The sequence below is a fragment of the Chiroxiphia lanceolata genome, chromosome Z (genome assembly GCF_009829145.1).
Source record: "Chiroxiphia lanceolata isolate bChiLan1 chromosome Z, bChiLan1.pri, whole genome shotgun sequence".
NCBI classification, from domain to species: domain Eukaryota; kingdom Metazoa; phylum Chordata; class Aves; order Passeriformes; family Pipridae; genus Chiroxiphia; species Chiroxiphia lanceolata.
The window spans coordinates 16,162,779-16,176,402 of record NC_045671.1 but is presented as its reverse complement, the minus strand read 5'-3'; positions in this window follow the sequence as shown (position 1 = coordinate 16,176,402).

Genomic DNA, 13,624 nt, shown 5'->3' with positions numbered 1-13,624 from the left:
ATCTGCATGCCAATTTTTGCATGTTCTTACACACCTAAATTGCCTATTTCAAGGTAACAATCCTCATTACTATTCTCATCTATAAAATTGTAATTTAAAACTATATTTTTGTATGGAGAAGCTTGATAACATCTGCTTAAGTAGCATATTCTTTAAATTAAAAATCCCATGGTTGTGTATTTGGTCACTACATTCATCTGCTATTAAAAGTGCACTTAAAAAGAAAAAAAAAGCACACGCCCAAATGATCAAAAGGAAGTTAATTGCTGAGACTGACTTACGATAAGAACCAACACAGTCAGCACTTTGAAAGCGAGGCTCAGAAGAACCGACATGAACAGAGAGGCTTTCTATAGTCCTCTGATATTTGCATTAGAAGGCGTTTGTGGCAAGCCCAGCAGATTTTTTGACTGAAGGCAGCCAGCGCAGAGGGTGGGGTAGGAGGGGCAAGCGGGAGGGCTGCGGGCAGTGGGAGCTGCAGGGTGAGAATTCCCCTCCCCCCCAGCTCAAAGTGCAGGAAGAACAATGCTGAGAAAGGCTGGCGACTACGCCCAGGTCAGTGGAGACTGACAGTCCTCCACTGGCGATAGCCCCCACCATATGCTGGTTTTTCAGTAACATTTACACGTTTGCAGTTGTGAATTACAGAGCTTTATTTTCTTGTCTGATTTGGTGATTTCAAGGGGAAACACATAAGAAGATAAAATTTGCTTACAGCAACAAACTATAAAGGGACCAGTCCTTATGCATTACTACTAAACATGCCTTGGTAACATCCCTGACAGCTTTTCTTTTCCAGAAACCACCAGCCCGTTCCAGGTGCCTGAGCTGGTCATGTGGTCACCAACAGCAGGAACTGGAGACCCCAGGTGCTACCCAGACCAAACATCCCTTTGTAACTGCTCTATCCTTACCCCCGGTAGACTTTCCTGCCTGACTGCCCTCCTCCTTGGTACTCGCTGTTAATACCCTTATATATTGGTTTCTCACACAGGGGGCAAAACTTGGCTGATATCAGCAAGTTATTGGTTTCTCCCAGCCCTTATAGGGTGGCACAAGAAGATGCTCTACAAATTAATTAATCCAACACATTTGTGATTTTGGGAATCCAGGCATTGTTTACATGTAGCAACAGCACTCCACATCACCATCACAGCAGACAGGTGAGGCGGGGGAAGTGGCAGCTTAGCCCAGCTGGCAGTCTTCACAATGACCCCCAGAGATCACAGTGATGAGCAGGTTTTCCAGCAGAACATCAGCCCCATGCCCAGGCACTGCAGCTCCAGCATTTCCTTCCCACGGCAGTTCTGTGCTCTGGATGAAACGATCCTCCATCCCACAGCACTATGTTTGCCTACAGCCCAAGCCATCAGCTACATGTGTTAGGTGCCCCCGTGGGGCTCAGGACTTTCCCTGGGCAAGCCACAGCCTCTCACTCCACCCACATCCTTGCAGCAGCAGTGGCACACGACGCCAGCTCTGCTCGGTGTGGCTGCTCCGGCACAGGTTGTGGTTGGGCCTTGCCTACCCTTCCTGTGGAAAGGGCCATTCCTGGTGAGGGAGCCCGGACTACGGGGGAGCATCGCCTCTGTGACCACTTTGGGAGTGAGAAACACAGTGCAGGGGCCTCCAAACGCTGTGGGCAAAGAGTAATAGGCAGCAACTGAAGCCAGGGGAGGATGGCCCAAGACATTCCCGAGCACAGCTGTCTGCAGGGGGGCAATTCACAGCTGCTCGTACAAGCTTTAGCTCCCAGAGAGATGAGGAAAGGGCACAGTTGCCATTAGGAAACTACGAAGATCCCCCTCAGGGAACAGCCAAGGGTGGGGCTGTCCTCTGTTAAGCAAAGAGGCAGTAGAGGCACTGGGCATCTGACAGCACCACAGTCCATGGTCAGCTTTGATGAGCCACCTTAGACCAAGGCTCTAGGTATACTTATGTCAAAATTCATGGAATGGCTTACTACCAAAGAAGACAAAAGCGGTGCTGATTCCCTCTCTTAAACACAATCACACTGGCCAGCAGGTTTTGTGCTTCTACTCTTTAATGGAAATGCATATTCTTTCAGTCTCTATATTTATTTTTTCAGAAGAAAAAAAATCAAGAACAAAGGAATCCTGCATTTATCATATGCTCACTTGTCACAGTTTTGTTCTCATTCCCTGGAACCACAAATAGCTACAATGCAAGGCATATCCCTATCTTGAGGAACAGAGCTCTGATCTGAAGGCTTCTGCTTTGGAAAGGTCAGCAGCTGCTGATGCAATTACCAGTCTAGAGGTTCCTTTAGTCTATGTTTAAATTTTTTATTATCCATGAAAGGACACAGCTTTTTCCATGTTTTCATTGAAATGTGTTTTCAGAGCATATGACAACTTGGGATGCTAGTTGTTAGGGGATAACCACTGCACACAGAGGGAACAACCAGGCACAAAATAGCCCATAGTCAGGCATGACAGTCTGACCCACACGTGTGGCACCAGTAACTGCCACATAACATAGCAATATTCAGTATAAGCCTGTGCCAGTTTAACCATGCTTCATTTTCCATTATAGAAACCCCACAAGTATTTTGGGGATGTAGGACCTCCAAAATCCTGAGTATGCAGAAGAGAGGTCTGCATATATATATTGAATATACACAGCTCATGAAATGGTCCCTTTCTGTGCTAACAGCTGCCACAAATGACTTTGGTGGGTGGAGAAGGGGGAAGGGGGAATGGTTAGAATTAGAGAAGGGTATTTACATACACACACAGGCATCCCACAAATCCTCAAATTCTTAGAGTGTTCTGGCTGAAATGGGACCACCCAGCTACCAGTATGCATTGCATGATAACTCAATGGCAACAGCTCTTAAATACTGCTGTCCTTGTTGCACCAGAAACTGCTTGATGACCTAGTCGAAAGTGCAGAGAGCACTGTTACTCATTCGTTAAGCACATCTCATGATGGACACACTCCAGATAAAAAACTGAATTTTATTTAGAAATGTTTAGCACTGCTGCCTGGCCCAACCCCAAGTACCTGCTAGTGCTGTCTCCTATCAGCTCCAGCATGCAGGGAAACTTACATGATCATCTACAGGCCTGCCTTTGACATCTTGCTCTGTGCTGTACCACTGACCTGCTCAAACCGACCCATGAGACAGTAGCTGGGACCTTGCCTCAGATCTAGGCCAGAGAAGTGGAATTCCAGAATACTTTTTTACAAATGTTTCTCCTAGTCAGGATGGTAAAAGCCATCTGACCCATTCTCCACCAAAGCAATAGGAGTTAAAGTCAAGTCTTAAGCACCTTGTTAAGCAAATGCCACAGAAGTGTTGGTCTATCAACTGTCTGGCTCTTACTCTGTGTAAAAGCTCACTGTTGACTGCCTTTGTTTGTGCTGTTCACAGATGACCACATGTACTCACATCTTGCAAGTCTAATGCAGCCTAATGTATTTTTCTTAGAAATTATAAATGTAAGAAATACATAATTTGTTCTACTTATATTATTATAATATGTCATATATTTATATCTAATAAATAATTATATGGTAAAATATATGTTAAAACAGAAATTAGAAAAAATAAAATATAGAAATTACATTTCTAAAGTAGTCAGACAGTAAATGTGCTTCTTAGAAAGCAATCAAGTACAAAACAACAATGACGTAAGCTAATAAAATAGTCGTAAGCTAATAAAATAGTCAATCAGGAACATGTTGACAGAGGAAGATGGTCTGTTCTACAAAGAAAAGAAACAATTGTGACATTTCTACTAGACTACGAAATTGCCATATGTTACTGGTGCAATCATGCATCGGAAACAAAACCTCCTATCTATCTCAGGTTTATGTATTAAGCTGGGTGAACAGGCTGTTGCAAAAAGAAAAATTTTCCTTATTTTCTTATTTCCTTATTTTCTATATGTAGCTCTTCATTGGTTTTGGTATTTTAGCTCAGCTCTCAGGGGGAAAGGAAAAAAAATTGCTTTCATCCACATAGTGATATCTTCCAGTTGTAAGTAAAACATGTTCTGATGTCATGCTATGAAAATGAAAGTTTTAGTCATGGAAGGCAGTGAGGAGGAATTCTTTTTCAGATTGCCTGGTGCTTCCAGGTCAGTGCTAGAAAATACAACATCTCTCAGGTGCGGGCAGGTGTCAACACACAGCAAATTTCCCTGGGGATCCAAAAAGGAGTGCCAAAATAAAATGGACGATGTTGAAACACATATATACCCCCTTCTGTCCATGCATCAGTTTACTATTATATAGGCAGGCAAGATATAAACTAGAGCAAAGGGGGTGGGGGGGGCGGGGGGGGGGCAGGGGAGTGGAGGGAAACAAGGAAAAAATAAAAAGGAAAGAGAAACAGAGCCAGACCACTACCATCTATTTACAACAATATGTGCAGTAACAGGTCTGGCTGCAACATATGTAGGAAAGCCTGCTGGAGAAATCACATCATGCGTAGGAATAGATATCAAGTTTTCTTAGCCAAGGATTAGAAAAATATGTTTGTTTTCAAATAAGCTTATCCTGCACGCTGCCAGGAAATGAAAACTGTCACTCAGCTTTTGTTTCTTTTTGCCATGAAGTAATGAGTGCTACTGGAAACAATAACAGTTGTGAATGAATTCTGTGTTATCTGCTGGAACTCTTTACTGGTGCTTACCCACCTCTACCTGACTGACTACAAGCTTGAGTAAGAACCAGCACTAAGAATAGCCCTAATCACTGGTCAAACACTTCCCCCTTCAGACAAACTAATACTGACCAGTAACAGTAGGTATGATTCTATTTCAAACTTCCAGAAATGTTCTCTGTTTTTATTAGAGGCATTTTATTAGAAACTTTAAATGTTCTTACTTGGTTGCATGATAAACCAGAAAATCTGTGCAATCACATGTAGAAATGACATACTGAACATACTGTGTCTTATTTGTAAAGCTTGGAAAAACTTCTTGTATCATTCTCTGTTTTACCAAAAGTTGGGAAGGTATATTTTGATAAGTCAATTTCTATGGCTTTGTATTGACAGTGAAGCCTAAAGGCTGAAGAGAGAGAAGGAGGAATGGAAGGATATATCTGGCGAAGACTAGACTGACCAATGTGCAGTGCAAACTAAAAAAAAACCTGCAAAAGAAACTGTTTTTAAAAAGGAATCAAAGCTAAAAGGCAACTGCTCAGCAGAAGAGACCAAAGCAATCAGTGTTTCTTTTTGCTTGTAGAAGGCCTCTGTCACTCACCTGTGAGAGGACAAAAAATGCAGATTAAAAGCCAGACAGTGTGGAACACTAACTGCGGCTGAAGCTTAAAAATATGCTGGAGAGATAAATGACAAGTAGCAGCTCATGTTTTGATAGCACAACCTGTTACCCTGAAGCTGTGGGCTGTCTGGTTGCTCCAGGATGGAGGGTGAGGAGCATGGGATGTCTCCGATCCCCCTTGAACAGGAAGGTTTCATTTGCTCACAGTTTCCTCTCCCACAATCCAAACAGAGACATGGGATTTTCCCCTCTGTGCGGCCAAGAATAACATCACTGATTACAGGACTAAGGCAGACCCAGGGCTGAGGCACTTCCCAGCCAGCAGTCAGATACCTCACATATCAGAAACGAGAAATTAAGCCATGCATGTGCTTTGTTGAAGTGAAGCCTGAGGTGATGGCCCAGCAATGGTGGTACAAGAAATATTTCTCACATGTAAACATTGCAGCTGTGGCTAGAAATGACCCAAGAAAAGCTGCTGTAACAGAAGTACAAAGGATCTTTTCTGTCATCATACCCAGGCTCTCTATCTCAAACATTCCTGAAAAATTTGCCCTTCCAGTTATCTGAAGTTGAACATAATATTTATACAACTTCTGGTATTTTGTTGAGCAAAAACTCACCCAAGGAAGTGGTCACAGCACCAAGCCCAAGTTCAAGAAGCATTTGGACAATGCTCTCAGGCACATGATATGACTCTTCAGGATGTCCTGTGGAGGGCCAAGAGTTGGACTCAATGATCCCTGTGGGTCCCTTCCAACTCAGGATATTCTCTGATTGCATGATTCAATGATAACCAATACTGACATTTTTCATGTTTTGCTTGGGTTTCTTTTATTATGTCTGTTTTATTTTTTTGTCAAAAATACCATTTCACATTTTGTCTTTCATTCTGCATTTGAACATCACCCAGCAACAACCAACAGCAAGTCTCAGCATTTTACTCTGGGACTCCACCTCCCCTGGTTGTCTTTAGGCTGTACTCTAACCTGCTGCAGTCTGGCTTCTCTCTCTCTCTCTCAGAGTTGCAAATTCTCCGAATGACTTTTAGGTCTCCCACGGGTGACTGTCTCCTTAATGCATCCACTCTGTCATGGGTTTACTCTGGCTGGATTTTCAACCCGCCCACAGAATTGCTAAAAGGTGAGAGAGGTTCACATAGGCAAGACAGACTCAACATGAGGAAAGATATCAAAATTTATTGCTAACAGGATAGGAACTAAAGAATAATAAAATAAGACAATTTTAAACAACTTTCCCTGTGATGAAGTTCCGATGATCCTATGTATTTCCAAGGATTTACTTGTTCTAGTAGGTGAAAAAGAAGCTGCAAAGAATGTTGATAAAATAAACAGTCTTAAATATAATTTCTAATCACCCCTCGCCCCCCCCCCCTCCCCCCGCATCAGTGCAGGAGGAGAAGTCTCTTCTTTACTCTCAGGGCAATAGCTAAAGTCTCTCTCCATCGGGGTGCGGAGGGTCTCTGCCCCCACTGGTCCTTCATGGGCTGCAGGGGGACAAACCTACTTCACCATGATCTTTACCATGGGTTACAGGGAATCTAAAGATCTGAGGCTTTTCCCTGCTCTGCAGGGTCCCTCCCAGGGGAGTAAGTTCTCGGGGGACCCCTCCACATCAGGTCCACACTTCCCTCGGGTTGCAGGTTCTGGGGTTCGGCTCAGTCTCTATACCCCGATGGTTTTCTTTAAAGTCCTACCCAGAATAACCTGCTTCAGCATGGCTTTTCTCTCTTTCTCTGAGTTGCAAATTCTCCAAAGGACTTCACTCCCTCTTAGGCCTCCCATGGATGACTGTCTCCTTCATGCATTCACCTGCTCCAACATGAGCTTGGTTGTGTAATGGTTTTGAGTCTAGGCCTTCCTTCCTGGCAACCAGGAAGGAAGGAAAGAAGTGTTCCATCCTAATCCTTTATGTAATCAAACATATAAATAGACAGAGAGAGAAGCCTCTTCCTCTTTTCTCTTCCCATGAGGTTTGGAGACAGCAGACTCCCCCAGCCAGTCTCCCTTGTTGTGGGGGAGCTGAGGCCTGGTCGGGCCTACAGGCCCTGTTGTTTCTGCCGATCCAGGGTCCGGTATCTTGGCAGTAGCGTTGGGCACGATTGTGCTATCTCAAGGAAAGAATTAAGATTTTCTTTGACTAGTTCTTTATTGAGTGTGTATACCTGTTTTGGTTTTTTTTTGTTTTGTCCCTTTTCCCTTTCCCTTTTCTGTTTTCAGGTGTTAGGGTTTGTTTTTTTCCTTATGTGTATATAGTTTTTGTAATTGTATATAAATGTAATATAAGTGTAAATATATTTATATACTGCTTTAGCTCTTTCTTATTTCAGTTCTCTTGTTTTTTTTTCTTTTCCCTTGGTTTTTTGGGGGGAGCTCTTGCAGTGGGGTTTGGAGACCTGGCAGGGAGCCAGCTCCAAACCACCACAGGCCGCAACATCGTCTCTGTGGCTGGAATTTCTTCTGCGCTTTGCTGCACGCCTCGGCCAGGGGCCCGGTCCCAGCCCTGGCCACCCCCTCACCTGCAGCCACCGCTGGAACTAACCGTCTTCAGCTCCAGGGGGAAAAAACAAGTAAACCCACAACGGATAGTGATAATAAAAATTTTATCCCATGCTTAGTTACACTAGGTACTACAGATAAAGAAGTACCCACCACGGAGATATGTTATTATCTCAAAATTTTAATGAAAGCCTCTGAGACTTAAAACTGAGTACTTAAAAATATCTTGCAAGGAAGCTATCAAAGTTTGATATAGCCTTTAATTTTAAGCCTTTTTTTTAAAAAAAAAAAAAAGCTTTACTTGTATTTTTAAATATTTAGGAGATTTAGGTGTTTTTAAAAGTAAAAAATACATAAAAAAACAAATGTCAAGATTAGCAATAGTAAAGTATACCTATGCCCTGGACACTGGGATGCAGTACACCCTCAGCAAGTCTGGGGAGGGTAACAGTGGGTACTGGCAGTGCCCCATGGTGGGAAGGCTGGCTGGGCTGCACTGACTGAGGGAAGGGGTGATACCCCTGTCCAGTGCTCCTGCAGCCTCAACCAGAGTACTGTTCTTCCTGTAATCACACAGGTATTAATAGATCAAATCATGAGCTGTTTTGAAGAGGTGAAAAACCAATCCACACTGATTTTCCAAAGAAGCAAGCTCACATTTTGAGAGCTTTGGTTAAAAAAGTAATTCTCAGGCCACAACCTACTTCTGATCCTGTGAATCACTCTAACACTTCTCTATGTCAAAAAGGTGGGTTTTGCTGGCTCTGGAACATGGTTTGTACAGCTCACCCCACCATGACACAGCTTTCAACTGAAGTCACTTCACAGATCAGCTGACAGGTTTATCCTCAAATGCCGCCTGCCTTTAACACCTTGATTATTTTATCAGCATCAGCATCAAATAGTTATCTAATGGCACTTGTGGGAAAGCAACAGTCTTGGGAAAAGGGCATTATCTCTCCTTTCAGGTCTGACCTCAAAACTCTTTCCCAAGCCTTTCCCAACATTTTTTATGACATCAATTTCAAACCTTTGCAATAACTCTCTGTGGTAGGCAGAGCCAGAGCTCAAACCCTTCCCAGGGCCTGGAGTCTTGTAAGCCCTGGAAACCACCCAGCCATGTTCTCCCCACCTCCAGCTGTTGCCAAAGCAGCTCAGCTAATCTGCAACCATCAGCTGGCAAAGAGCTTTCAAAACTCTCTGGGGTAGCATAGAGGCCAATTGTGCTCTGTATGTGCAGGATGTGAGCACTGTCACTGAGGAACACCCCAAAAGGGCATACAGGTGCATGGCTTGAGGTCAGGACAGCTGCTGCATCTAGGGATGAATGCTGCACCTAAGCCAGGCATAGCCGGGGGAAAGGTAGGAACCGAAAGTAATTGATGCATCCCTCCCCCAGGGGCTGCAGTCTCCCTGCCCTTTGTGTCTCTCTCTTGCATGCTTATGAGACAGCAGCACTTGTTGGGAAATGTCTGAATTAGAGGATGAAGTAAGCAGCCTCCAGTTTTACCAGACTGCAGTGAGCTCCTTTGGGGAAGGTCACTCACAGAGAAATATGGTGTGCAGAGTCAAAGCAAAACAGGGCCAAGCAGCATATTTAGATTTAGGAACAGCAGTGCACAAGAACTAGGATGATATTGCTTTTATATTATTATGGCCTTGATATCATATTGATATGATATTGTAGTGATGTCAACACCTCACATCACTAGAGTAAGAAAATCCTTTTCTTAACAATCATGCTAATCATTTGGTCTTTGAAAAATAAGTGTGTTGTGAATTTTCTGTAATTACTCTGCAGCAAACACATCAAGGAAATACCATTTCTTAGAAAACAAAGTAGTAAGAATGAGTTACACCAAAGACACAGACCAACATCATGCCCTCAGTTGCTCCTCAAAAGGGAAGTAACCTGGCACTTCAGCAGGTGGAGAGCAAAAAAGGAATTTTTATTCCTGTGTTATTTCTGATGAAGCACAAAATAAATGCTAAGGATGCATGAACGCTATAACCCAGGTCCCACTCCTGTTAATATTCCTGTTCATGTTTTATTTTACATGCAAAGTGCTAAGCAGTAGTCTATAAAACATTCTTCCATTACCCGCAACAAAGATAAACAAAGCCTGCCACAATTCTCCACTCCAGGTTTCTGGTACTTGGGATGCCAATGGCTTCTCAGAAGACCTTCAGCCTTCTACAAAAAGCCATTCCTTTGGCCCAGCTGTTGCTTAATCACAGACAGACCCAAGCTTCTGTGCACCTCGGTCTCCAATTACTCTTAAAACCTACCGTAAATCTTCAAAGAAAATGAAACCTTTTTTGAAATTGCCCATCAGGCCCTCAGATAAAAATAATGGTTTTTTCAGTTTCTATGTTCTCTGTAATATTTTCTAAAGACCCTACCGACTCTTAGCAGTAAACTGTCTCTCAATTTTACATCACACATTTTTCTTGAGACTCTTTTATCCCCCTCATCCTTTCAAGTAATAAAATTTCCATTCGAGGTTTATGTCTTTGCTTTGATAGATGGCATACCTGGTTATTTGCCTTGCTGGCAGTCAATGCAAGCAAGTAGTTCATGATGGCATGCTGATCGCACACTCCCTACAGATAAATTGCTCTTTCATGGAGGATTTTTAACTGCTTAGAACTTACAACTTGTCCAGCAAAAGCCACACTAAATTGGAAGTAAATCTCATTCCACATGTGTGATGAAAACGTTATGCAATTATTAGGGAAGGACATTGATATTTTACTTGATCTTATGGACTACTGGCAACTTTTGACTTTGAAGCATGATAAAAGACTTGGTATAAAACCAAGTATAATTCTATGTACAGCTGATTCTTCACAGGATATGTGAGGGGACATATGGTGTTCTGCCCCTCAAAACTTTTTTGCAAACCTGGTCTCTGGTGCAGGTACTATGATTGCTCTAACACTGTGCTACTGTTATATGTCCAGAGTGCCAGGACAAAGGCAAATACTCTTCCTCTCATGCTGCCTGCAACTTTTTCTTTACCCAAAAACACAGAAGGGGAACTTCAATTAAGTATTTATACAGACTCTGCTGTATAAGCAAAGACAACACAATGTGACTTTTTCCATTACTCCTCCCTCTCCTTTTTTTAAGACACCTGTCCAGTGTTTTCTTCTGACAAGTTTGAAAAAATGTGATTTTTAAGTATATCTGAGTGTTCTAGGGTTTGAGAATTCCAGGATAAAGAAAAGTGGCACACCCACAGGTAGGTTCAAAGAAAATATTACTTTATTAAGCAACTGCTACTATTAGTTACAGATATGTTCAGCTAAAGCAGTGCAAAGCTGAGAAGGTACATAACAATCCCAGAAGAAGCGTTTGGAAGGCAAGGAGTCCAGCTCCAAGTCCCGTCATGATGAGGTTCGGCAGGCAAAACACTTAGCGGGCATCCCCGTAGAGGCAACATGGTCCTCAGTGTTCTGAGTGCCTCGTCCCAGCACACAGGCTCAGGCATTTTATCTGGGGAGTTTGCAGTCTCATTCTGATGTATGTGGCCATCACAAGCCAGAAGGAGGGATTTCCAAATTTTCATGTCTGCACTTTTGCAGCATGATGATGGACTGGAGTGTGCCTGTGCCAGGAGCACTCTGGGGGTCGCTACTCTCTTCGGGGGTTGTTACTTCCTCCTATCATAGTCTTCATGACCTCTATCTCTCCTTGACTGGGCAGTTGGCAGCATGCCTGGCCCTCGAGCTCTATTGTAACTAGTCTTGTTCCCTTTTATCTTGTTGGAAAGTTCCTGTTCCCATAGCCTGTTCTTGTGTCTCGGCTGCCAAAGGCCGGCCACAGGCCAATGATTCACGGACGTGTTCATGCACACTGAGCACCATATTCACAGCAAGTTCTGAGGACACATACTGCCAGATGAAGTTATCAGAAAGAGTAGACTTTTTACAATATGCAAACAGAGCATCATCCAAAGGTAGCTACTGCTAATAGCCAATAGACTTCATTTGTCCTTTGTTGCCTCTGCTCATTTCTAGCAGTAACTGAATTTTGAGTCAGTTAATGCCTGTGAAACAATCAATCATTGAATATATTCATATGTCATAACTAAAATATCCTGGTAGTCTGAAATTGTCTACATGTGGGGATAAGCTCAGTTGTGCTTCGTGGGCAGCAGGAATAGTATGAAAAAAGAATATCTCTGCTTACCCAAACATTTTACACCTAGTATACCAAACCAAAACATTACTTTATAAGCAAGGTTTTACAAAAAGTGCTTTAGAGCAAGAACACAAAAACCCTGCCTTGAAGAGTATTTTCCACTTTCATGTTGAGACCAAATCTAGGGGAGCAGTTGTGAGAATCACATCTGTCAAGGAGTAAAAGACATCTGTTAGAGCTGCGCAGTTCACCAGGTTACAGACAGCTCTCTAGAAAATAACGTATCTCCCCATAAATGAGGACAAAAGTAGCCATTTTCACTGAGACATTTGATGAAGAAAATTTTCATGCCATAAACCAGAGTAAATTGCCTTAGCATGGAAATGAAGGGTGGCAGCTTGCACTATTTGGCACCATGGGCCAAGTGGTGTGTTACTAGGTATCAGCAATGGAGACCTGCCCACATCTGAGAGATCTGGCTACCCTCATCATCCAGGAGAAATGGAGCTGGGAATTCCTGGTTTAATATTTCCAGTGGGGAAAAGAAAATCAGGTGAGGTGAGGTTTTCAGGGTTTTTTTCAGAACTGACTTTTTTTCCATGGAACGTCTCTATTTTTCAGAGTGGGGTTTTTTTGTTGTTGTTTTTGTGTTGTTTTGTTGTGGGTTTGTGCTTTGTTGTTGTTGTATTGGGTTTTGGTGTGTGAGGTTTTTGTTGGTTTTGGGGGGTTTTTGTGTGGGTAGAGGTGTATTTGAGATTATTTTCAGACAGTTTCCCTGCTTTGCTGATAAATCATATACAAAAAATATGTGATCCCACTACATATGCATCAGCTTCAGAAAAGAATGTGAGAGGATATCATATTGCTCAGCTATTTTAAGACTGTCAGTATCACAAAACAACCTAGTTATAAAAACATGTACAGACACAGCCTCATCTTTGCAGCGGAGCCCACATCTAAAGACAGAGCTCAGGCAAAGAGCAAAAATATAAGAACAACCTGCATAATTTCAAATCATTCTACACTAAAGATCTGATCTTATTTGCACCAGCACGAGTACACTGAAATCAGTTGTCAAAAGAAGAGATGCAGAACTAGACAACAGAAATCCTTGTGCCTCACAATAGAATATGTTATTGGGTTTAAATACTATTCTGATAGACAATAAACAGTTTATTTTATGTGGGAGTGGCTGCTATTATATTCTCTGATATATAGCAATCAGAGACTGAGCAGCTCAGCTGACAGGCAGAACAGGTTTCAGTATGATATTCCAGACCTTTCTACGACAAAATTAGTTGTCTGTGAAATGAGAGAAAAACATGAAGAAATCAAGTTTTGTTGTGCAATGTGAGCTGTCAATCCTGACATAAAACATGACCTCTGCATTCACTTTTGGGACTTTTGCCAAAAGCCTGCAGATCTTACGGTCGTTCTGAGAGTGTGCAAGAAATCCACCTACCAAATGTTTTCTGCAGGATAGGGCTTCAGATTTAACCCAGAAGAGCCTTTAATGTGGGTGCCCGTCCTTGCTGAATACAGAACATGTGGAACAGCACAGAGGTGAGCAATGCATCAGCTAGGCTATAATCTTGATCAATCCCTGATTGCAGAATACTTTGAAGATTTGGTACAGCTTATTTTGCTACACAGTGTGGCCCAAAGCTCTCAGTCATTTGGGCATAAAACCCTTTATCCAT